We start from the raw sequence: 11,118 nt of genomic DNA, 5'->3' as shown, positions 1-11,118 counted from the left end.
TCTTTCAAGTCTAAATCATATTTCAAAAGCCTCGCTAAGTACTTGAATAATCATTGAAAGGGATGAAAAGTTGTCATACTCAACATAAAGCTTTACTTTCGTCATGAATTAATTCATTGTTGTGGTAACGGCCACCAGACATCTCCAGGATACATCAATGGGTCGTCAGGACACTGGTTGCTTTTTCTGTGGGAAGATGATGTCCAGTTACCATTTGTTCAGTTCCTTGTAGGACAAGGAAGTCTTCGTGAAACGTGAAGGTGTTTTGATTGGATTTTGCTAGTCACCCATTTTGGAACTTGACTTCTAATCATCGTTATGGTCATAGTCAAAAGTCGAGTAACCTGCTCACTGCTTTGTGTTTTCTTACATGCACGGCTTTGATCTACTAACCCTTCTCTTATATAAAACATGACTGTTGAAATAGATTTTTAGTGTCTCAGGGGACTTGAGATTGTTTATTGAAGTCATCCCTTTTAGAAGTTAACTTGCATTCATTATTATGGGCAAAGTTAAATGTCAATAACTTGCCTGTTTTCTGTCACTGTTTTGAGATTTTCTTCTTAAGTCTCCAACCTGACAAGTAATAAATTTTTAGTAGATTCGGCTGAGGTAAATCTCTAAGCACAAAGGAAGGGAGTGCGGTGTGTCAATGGACTTTTAACTACGTTGCATGAATCGCACCATCTTCCTCGGGCTGCTTGTGTTATTAACGAACCTCATGTATTGCGTTAAAAACTTGCTCCCCGTCCAACCACTTGTCTCGTTAAATTCATGACCTGTGTTGCTCAGACATTTTGTATTACATGCACTACTTATATTCATTTTTGTTTTACTTATTGTATTGCAAACCATTTGGGTTGTCATCTGTTTTTTTTAGCCTGTTCAGCTTTGTATGAATCACCTCTTCTAAATTGCATGAGTTGTTTGTCCTCTCTCGTGTTTACTGATTTGCTTATTATGTGAATTATTTGCCTTGTGTTGCGTGGACGATTCGAACCGTGTTGCATGAACCGCTTTCTCTGAATGAGCGGTGACATGGGGATGAGACAAGGAATGTCAGGTCTATTGTATATCAAGCGGCCTCCAGCGCCCCCACCCTCGCCGCCCTTGGGCCTCGGACGCTGACCTCATGATGTGTTGACTCTGGGAGTTCAGCAGCACCCTAGACGAGGCGGCATTGTGTGTATGCGTCTCTTCACTGACGCCAACACAAATATTTTGGTGAATGTGCGTCAGTGCATCTGGGCATATAATGTACGGGAGTGTGTCTCTAAGCAATAGCCTCCACACGTGACAGTACGTGTGTATGGTGGAACAAAAAAGAGAAGAACTGGGCTCTACAATCATCTTCAGATTTTTCAAACTGAGCTGCATGAAACTCTGAATGTCTTTGAAGAGTCAACGGTAACTGCCGTAAGTGAAAAGCGTCTTGATTTTGCTTTGTTTTGTAATAACCATTCACATAGCATCACGTTAGAGAGGAAAAGAGATAGCTAGACACACACACACACACACACACACACACACACATATATATATATATATATATATATATATATATATATATATATATATATATATATATATATATATATATATATATATATATATATATATATATATATATATATATATATATAGAGAGAGAGAGAGAGAGAGAGAGAGAGAGAGAGAGAGAGAGAGAGAGAGAGAGAGAGAGAGAGAGAGAGAGAGAGAGAGAGAGATTGTGTTTTATGATGCACGAGAAAGATTGCTAAAATTTAATTTCATTTGCATGTCTGTTTTACATCAGTTCGGGAACAGTCTGAACTCGTGCATGGAGGGGAAGTAATTATTTTCTTCAGATGGAAAGCGCGGTCTACCTTCACCGAAAAATGGTAAAGGTATATAAAATTACGAAGATATTTCTTTTTTATTCCTCCTCCCCTACCAAAGACACACACACACACACACACACACACACACACACACACACACACACACATGTTATTGGAAAAAAAAAGTAGACCCGGATGAGAGGCGTGGCGGACGCCTCGGAGTTACGGCCACAAGCAGCCTCCCGCGGCCCTCTTCTCTCCCCCAAGGGGCGAAGGAAAAAAGGCCGAGGTAAACCATGATTGGGACAGAACAGAAAAAGGTGAGTGATTACGTCATGATGGCTGTTAATTACCTTCCAGGAGACAGGTTCCTTAATGGCCTGAACCACTTGTTTACTAACACGCAAATTACAAGAACACAGTGAGCGGCAGATTAAAAAATGATCAGGTAAAGCTCACCTGACCGCCTCATTAGCATACCTGAATCGCAGACACGCCAACATGATTTAGCTGTGAGGTGTGCGTCTGGTAACTGGCCTTTTTTGTCAACCAGATTTAGAGTTAGAATGTTTTCATGGGGATGACCGCTGGAGGGAACCGCGAACTCTGATATACAGGTTCTGATTGCAGTCACTTGTCACAACACTGACACAAATCAGCGCTAACCTGCCGCGCTGCACACACTTGTCCACTGGACCATAAATCCCTCAGAATTCATCTCAAGTTTACCTCCCAGCTGCCGATTGCGTCCTTCGTTTTTTCCGCAGCGCTATTACCAACACACCTCAGCCATCATAATACCACTCCTTCAAACACAGCGTCGCCACATCCTCCCCTTTTAACGCAGCTCATTTCCCGTTTGCTTGCATGTGTAGCTACCGTAAAGTGACTCAACAAAATCGAGCGTGATGGACGAGATCGGACGAGTATCTGGACAGACTCACCCAAACATTGAGTAACTACTGGAGACTGATAGACAACACAGAACCGTGCAAGTCGAGGACAGACCACAGCCGATGACTCACAGTGTATCTTTTTTTTGTTCGCCTTGCCGTTCAAGTCACTCATGTACTCTACAATATGCAAAGCTAGTCTGCTCCTCTAAGTGTCACGCTAACCACCATCGCCGTCACTCTGAGTAATAGAAGTGATATCTTGTCTTGTGTTAATGTGTTGTTACGACTTACTCCCTGTGTGTGTGTGTGTGTGTGTGTGTGTGTGTGTGTGTGTGTGTGTGTGTGTGTGTGTGTGTGTGTGTGTGTGTGTGTGTGTGTGTGTGTGTGTGTGTGTGTGTGTGTGTGTGTGTGTGTGTGTGTGTGTGTGTGTGTGTGTGTGTGTGTGTGTGTGTGTGTGTGTGTGTGTGTTTGCATAATTGTGTCGGTGATTCATTGTGTTCGCTTGAGTATTGTTTGTATGTGGGCATGTGTGCGTGTGGCTGTGGCCTGTGTGTAGCGGGTGGTGGTCACGGAGGCCAACACTGAGGCCAAGAATGGACCGTGATCACCAGCGCTCCAAACAGGTTCTCGTCCCTCCTCCACCTTCACCCTGCCCTCCATCTCCTCTCCGACCTCCTCGTTCTCCCTCCGCTTCCTCCTCCTCCTCTGACTCTCTCCCTCCCCTTCCCTTCTCCTCATCTTCTACCACCACCAACACCACCATCACACCACTGCTATCACAGCCGCATCCTCCTCTTCCTCCTCCTCCTCGTTCTGGAATGTATTACCATCAGGAACGGCCACGCCACATTATGATTCCTCTGTGTCTGCGGATCTGGTGCGTCGCCAAACAACATGACACCCCCACTGGCGTACCCAGACCAAGGCTAAAACACGGCGACTCTCCCCATACGGTTTTAGGAGACCTCGGAATCAATGGCCGACTTACGCTACACTGGTAACTCGAAAAAAAGTATAAATTTTCAATACTTCTGTGGCATTGTGCTTTATATAGCAGAAGCCGGAAATAGTGTAATCTCGTGCATCAATTTGCACTGTGTTTGACGTAACTCTAAAGAGACAGCTAGTAAATAGTGAGTACATCTAAAGCATTGCGCTCAGGTTAATATTGTTAAACGTTTAACGTCTTATATGTTAGCTATTCTTAACAGACTTTAGGCAAAGTTATTAAGTATGTTTCTGTGATTCTATTAATAATTTCTAATGAAGATTCTACACCATTGATAAGAGAAACATGCATGAATACTGTCTGATCATGTATTTATAGCCTTTGAAAACCAGTCTTGGAAACTCAAAGCATTTAAGATGAAGCACCTTGGTGCAAGTAGTGGTAAAAAGTCGACTAACCTTCTCTACTACTCCCACTGTTTTGTATTTTCTGTCACTCTTATCATTTGCTGACGATTTCCTCACAAAATCTGGTAATTGATAGATTCTCAGCAGATCAGAAAACTGAAGACCGAGGGAAAACTCTTACACACAGCGGAAGGGAACGTGATAATGTTGCTCGACTTCTCACTATGATTATACACGTTGTCGTTCAACTTCAACATGGATTATTTTGTAAGTGTTAGTATTCACTATCCTTCGTTTTTGTAGATTTAGTAAATATTGCCTTTAAGTGTCACTATTCACTATACCTCGTTTTTTACTTTGTATATTGCTACGCCTCCAGAGAACAGCGCTGAATCAGCAACTTTTTGCGAGACCTGTTAACGAATGCAAGCTGCACAAGATTCCCAACAGTAAAAGCAAGGAGCGTTTAAGGAGCGTTATTGACATCTCCTTCGTCGGAATACTGTTGACAGTGACATCTTTTTTTGTCAGTTATTTCGCACTTTTTCCTCACGTCAACAGGTCAGTCTCATAGAATTATGAAATGATGATATACTAGTGTTGGTGGTGTTGAAAGAAGAAAGGAATTGTTTTTTTGATATTATGTCGTAGTTAGAAGTCCGATGATTTTCTGGTCTCACTTTCATTGCTGTCTTTTACAAAATCTTAAGTTCATGGATTCTGAACAGATCAAGGCACCTCGGATCGGAAGAAAGCATCAAACACTACAAGTGAAAACAGAGTTACTCGATTTCTGACCACGAGTATATAGCTACATGACTGACTAATACTCTCAAGAATCAGGTTATGAGTGCCGAGTCAATAAGGAACTTTAAAAGAATTAGATAAGTCATGGATAGGAATGATAGTTCGGTATGCGGGAAGTGTCATGTGCAGGCCTACTTACTTCATGCAGCTTGTTTTATTTCCTTCGTTCTTTTATCATGAAAGGGTGGCAAGGTGGAGCGCATCGGATACCATGGATGCAATACATATCATTATAAACTCGTCCCATATATGTGGTTACTGTCGAGTTATTAGATAAACAAGAACTACCACTCGCTAATACATATATCATATAATGAAAAATCAGAAATTAGGTAGATGCATTCCACCCCATTGTAAGAAAGCCACGATAGCGTCCAGTACCTCACTTCTTGTAGTTCAGGCAAGTAGTCTTTAACATCTCAGAGCTTTATCTCGACTGCATGTAACAAGGTTCAGTATTTAAGTTTTTCAAGTTATTCCTTGATTCTAATAGCTTGACAAACAGTCTTTCCCATGAATGGAATCGAAAAAAAAAAAGCATCCGTGAAAACTCGGTAGATCATAACTATATACTTTGGAATATTCTTACGAGAGCCCAAAGCGTTGCAAAATAAGGGCCTCTATAGTATGTGGTCAAATAAAGTGACGTGTACCAAGGAAGATTCGTGCAATATTCCCTCTTATTCACTTCTTTTAGGAGACATCCCGAACATCTCAACTCCTTCCCAAAGAATATTGTGGTAAAATTCACATAGGTAATTCGCAATTTCTACAGTAAGCAAAGTACACTAAGGAATGTAGTGCAGCTAGTGGGACAGCGGCGGTGGCGAGTGTCGGCACCGCGGCAAAGAGCGGTGAGATGTGTTGAGGTGTGGTGTGCGTGATGGGTGATTCACCTGCCCGGTACTCCCACAGTGCTGGCCTAATGTGACTCATAACTGAAGAGATAATCGAATAATAAGAGTTGATAAAGATAACAAGTCATCGCGGGGACCTGATAAAGATAGTCATTCCCCAGTCTCATGTAATTGATCTTTTATTCCTTGTAATTGTGATTTCTTTTTCATCCATGTGTGTTTAGATGCAGATGAAAGTGGACGTAATTTTCACTTGAGCCGTGGCAGGTGGGTTGCAGTCCGCTTGTGTCGGGGAGCGAAGAGTGGGCGGACGCCGGAGAGTCGCGGCCCGCCCACCGCCCCCAGCCTGCGCGCCCTCCCACTCTCACCTCTCACATTTCCACACGATTATTCCACTTTTCTCACATATTCATCGACAGGAGCTAGTATTAGGGTAAGTCACGATCAGTTCCGGATACTCAGTTTCCAGCTATAATTGTGCGAGAGGATAATGAGGGAGGCGGTGACAGGCTAGTGCACGGAGCGGCCGCTAGATGGGGTCGGGTCTTGGATGGAGGTGAGAGAGTGAGGGAAGCAAGCGAGCGGCAGTCCGAGGCTGTGACCCCCAGTGACTAGGCGGGAACCTTTGCCGCTCCCAGCCTGCCCCGCTCTACCTTCTCGCTACTCGTAAGTATTGTTCGTATTACCTTAGACCGATGATGTGTGAGGCCGAGGTCAGGTCATCGTGAGGAGTTAGGCTGTGTCAGGTGATAGGTCAGTGCAGAGTGCGATTAATCCCAACCGCGTTCTATGTCGGCGGGGGGCGAAGGCGAGGAGCAGGTAACACGTCCACCACTTCACGTCCTGCCCACTTCAGAACACTTCAGAGGGAGGCCCGTAGTGGGTGCAGGAGTCAAGTCCTTTCGTTCGATGATCCTCTTACAAAGGTTCGTGTATATCGTAGCTACATTCCACGGCACTCTTGTCCTCTAAGGAAATTAATGCTCAAGTTTTCAATTAGTTTTCTGTAATATTTTGAAGTTGTCACTGACGGAGGTAAGGATCACGCCGAGATGGATGCTAGAATTAAAGTATCCCATTGTCCGCCACCCATACAATGTTGCCGTCGTCTGTCCGATCCCAAGCCGGGCTCACCCTAGATTCTCGTCAGAAACCAGTTGCTGCCCCCTGTGGTCACTATAGTAGGTGATTTAACATCTCGGCCGCCACACGCTGGGGTATAAGTTCCACCATCCCTTGCTTGGCTGCGAAGTCCATAACCGTCTTGGATTGGTGAGCGTGGTGCACAGCTCAGCTTTACATAAATTTTCTGCTAGGTTTTTTTTTTTTAAGCTTTCTTTGTCTTGTACGTCCATACAAGACTTTACTTTTGTAACATTGATACTGACATTGACCATAAACGAATGAACTTGTAACACTGCTCATATCAACAGAAGTTAGATCAAGCTTCTCCTTGATACTCTCCCACAGCCTGTAACGCTTAGCTCTAGCATGCAGCACTTATTTTTCAACTGCAACTTACCATCAAGTGGCACTTCTTGCTAACCTGCAATACTCATCCTAGCTTGCAACACTCCTCAATAGTTTGCAACATTTGTCCTTAGCTTATAACAATCATCCAAAGCCTGCAACACTCATTTCCATGCAGCCTGTAGCGGTTACTCACAGCCTAGAACTCTCATTCTCAGCCTGTAACAGTTACCACAACCTGAAATGTTAATTTTTAGCCTGAAATGCTTATCAACAGTCTGCAATACTCCTCAGTCTGTAACATTAATCCTCAGCTTGCAACACTCATTTCCAATCTACAACACTCATCCTCTACCATGCAGCATTCATCCTGTCATTAACATTTACCCACCCAAAACCTAGAACACTACTTCCCAGTCTGTAACACACCTTGCCGTCGGCTGATGACTTAACTTACTTGCATCATCTCACCAAAGTCCATCTGGGGCTGAAGGCAAAGCAACGTTCATTAGTCATTGTTAGGAAATGTGAACGAGAGTGCCATCAGGATAATGATACCTAATTGAGCTCGCCACTCCTCACCCGCCCGCTCGTCGCGGTGTCAGGCTCCAGTTACACCAGCAGCCCGTTTTCGTCGCATGTTACCTGATTTAGTATTTGATGTATGCGTGGCTCCTCTCTCTCTCTCTCTCTCTCTCTCTCTCTCTCTCTCTCTCTCTCTCTCTCTGACAGAAAGAGCCCATCATTGCCGCAGATTTTCTCCTTACTCAAGATAATAACATCTTTTAATGTCTCAATGTTCGAAGCATTGCACAACCTTGTTCTTGATTTCTTTTTAAGTAGCTAGACAGGCGTCACTCTCTGCGTCTGAGGTAAAGAATGCTGCTAGACTCTCTGAGCGTCAAGTCGTCGTCCTTCTTTCCTTGCTCCGTCATCCCGACGAGCGAGTCTGAAGAAACCTTGCCACGGGTTTTGATCAGCGAGTCGTCCCGTAGACATTCCTGCCTGGGAAAGTAACTGCTTGTTTCATGCTTCCCAGTACTAACGTTTGTTCCTTACAAATCCACTGTACGTGGATAAGGAAAGTTTATCTGATAGTCAGACCTAATTTTTTTTTCCACTCAACCGTCTATTTTTTCTTTTATATTAGTTGCGAAGGGAAACATTTATCCTTTTCATTACTTCCATTTCAAGTTCATATCGCAATAAAGTGCATTCAGTCATCGTGGAAACCAGTACCTTCATTGTCCTGTAACACTGCTGCCCATGCCACCATTCTAACACTCGTCATCCAGCTTTGTACTCTGTCGCAATAGAGACCAATTGCTTTTTCAGACCAACCTTTTCTCAGCTCAACCTTTTCTCACTCAGCCAGCACGCTCTTTCCCCCTTAGAATGAATAACCTCTGATTATTCATGACCTACACGCTCCCTGCACGCCGCTCCTCGCTGTAACTGGATACCTGAATAAAGTTGACTCTTTGTTTCAGACCTTCCCACAGACTTTCGCTTCTCACATGTCAGCCACACCAACTCTCTTTTGCTTAGTGCCTCAGAATTTAGTTGTCAAACATTCTGAATACTCAATAGAAGTTAGCTCTCTGAATTTAACCTGTGTAGCATCTGAAGGTTTATCACGATGAGGGAAATGTGTTGTGCTACCTGTTGATATCTCTTCGGACTCTTCACTCACTCTGCAAACAGGTAACAGCCTTGGAGAAGCCTTTACCATCTCGCGGGATTATTTCAAAATGGTTGCTTTCTGGGATGGACAAGGCGCGATTCATTTTGAAGTAATAATGAGATAACGCAATGTGCTCCTCTTCTGCTCTCAGTGTCGACATGTGCGTGTTTGTGACGTCACGGCCAACATGCCATCTCCACCAACACCACTACCACCTCCACAGTCCTTTGTTCATGGCCGTTTTCTGTGACGTCTTTTGTTTTTCATCAAGAAGGTCATGTCGTATCAATGCATCTTTGTAATTTAGAATAAAGTATTAGATCATGATACATTCTTTTATGAGCGCTTGCAATCCGGGAGTTAGGGTCAAAGAGGGCCACAGGCTGTCCCCGCTGGGTATTGGGTTTCACGGGACCTCATTAATTATGCAGCGATCAGGTATGCAGGCTGGTGCAATTCATTATTCCTGGCCGGCCGCCCCGACGCATATCCCGGGGCGGCGGCGGCGGCCGCAGCAGCAACGGCAGCAACCCAACCTGGCTAGTCGGCAATCCAGCGCCACGACTCTCTCCTCTACCTATTTTGTCCCTGCTCTGTCGTGCCGCGAACAGGACCAAACACACAATGACATGATAATTGTATTCACCAAACAAACATGTGCCGATCTCCCGCATACTTCCTCCCAAGAGAGTAACACGATACCCAGCGTTTGGTAGAAGTCTGTGGAAATGTAGTGACAGTGCTGAGGTATATAAAATGTTCGGTACTATTGTGGCTCTATTGTTTCAGACTCGTGGGTGTTGGTGGGCGTGGCTGCCTTGTCCCGCGCTTCCAGCCATCCTCCAGGTAAGACGGAACACACACAGAAGGCTTGGCTTCCATTAACCCCCCCCCAGCATCACAAGAACAAGCTTCAACCTGTCTGGCCGATGCATGCCTGACCATCGGATGATTGTTATTCTTGTTGATACTATCATCATTATTAATATTATTATTATTATTATTATTATTATTATTATTATTATTATTATTATTATCATCATCATCATCATCATCATTAGTCATGTTAGTGTGTCCTCCCCTTCCCAATTACATGCCTCATCACGTGCGGTAATTCCCCCCGTGTTGCGACGCGGTGGTAATTGTTGTGGCATGCAGCTGTGGTAAGTTTACGCGTGATTTGATTTATAACCAGTTACAAAAATTTTATTGATCAAGTAGAAGTAGCTGCATTAGCAGTAATAGCAGTACCATTTGTAGAATTGACAGTACAACAAGTAATAGTAGCTGCAGCAGCAGCAGTAGTGATAAAGATGAATTAATACGACACTAAAGATAATAATGATAATAACAATGGTAATAATATTGATCAATGGAAAAATGAAACCAGCAATGGAGGATATCTTGGAGAATACTATTTTTCAAGATACGAACTACTTTACTTTCCTTCTAGGTGTGTCTTTTACCATTTTCCAATATTTGGATTCTCATGTGTACACAATAGCGATGATAATAATAACAATATTTAATAATGATGGTAATAATGATAACAATTATCATAAAATGATAATGATAATAGGGTTCCGCATGGTCGGAATCCAGCACTCTTTGAAAATCGTTTAGGTAAATCGTAATTTGTGTGAAGAACCAGAGCTTTGTATAAAGACTACAGTTACTATGTAGTCATGATTCTGACTTCCTCTCTACATATGGATAAAGTTAGAGTTTAAGTCTGTATTGCCTTTGATGTGAATGTGTACTGATAGGTATTCATTCCTTTATGTCGTTTTTTTCTGGTTTTGAATAATAGTAATGCGAATTCTTCTCATGTATATTTCTTGTATTAAGTTCCTCATTGCCTTACTATTAGTAATTGGTCCGGTATTTACCATTATTGTGTGAGCATCAGATGACTTTTAATCCTCTGTAGTAGGAATATGAACTTTTCCAATCCTCTGTTTTGTTCCAAGTCCGTCACAGAAATGTTACCATCTCAGCTCGCGGGCAGCGTAGTACCGCACTAATTGACACTCGCTGGCTGATCGGTCGACATACTTCCCTCTTGTTTTGTTGCTTTGAAAAGAACAACAGCAAACTGACTTTGTATTTCTGCTGAAACCCTTATATAATTACTAAGTGCCGGCTTATCTGAATAGAAATAATTTGGTATTTTGCGATCAAATATTGGTTTAAGTAAGAGTTGAAGTAAATTTGCAGTACCTTTGAAA

General features: G+C 43.1%; 1 protein-coding gene across 1 annotated transcript in view; it reads left to right on the top strand.

The window, feature by feature from the left end:
* Window positions 1–6,376: 6,376 nt before the first annotated feature.
* Window positions 6,377–11,118, top strand: part of LOC123518342 — a 49,835-nt gene continuing 45,093 nt past the window's right edge. Inside the window, exons 1-2 of the mRNA XM_045279106.1 lie at window positions 6,377–6,402; window positions 9,680–9,736. The gene's annotated coding sequence lies outside the window, so the exon portion shown is untranslated. The remainder of the gene's footprint in view (window positions 6,403–9,679; window positions 9,737–11,118) is intronic.

The sequence above is a fragment of the Portunus trituberculatus genome, chromosome 43 (genome assembly GCF_017591435.1).
Source record: "Portunus trituberculatus isolate SZX2019 chromosome 43, ASM1759143v1, whole genome shotgun sequence".
Taxonomy (NCBI): Eukaryota; Metazoa; Arthropoda; class Malacostraca; order Decapoda; family Portunidae; genus Portunus; species Portunus trituberculatus.
The sequence above is the reverse complement of the archived record's forward strand: the minus strand, read 5'-3'. Positions and strand labels throughout refer to the sequence as shown.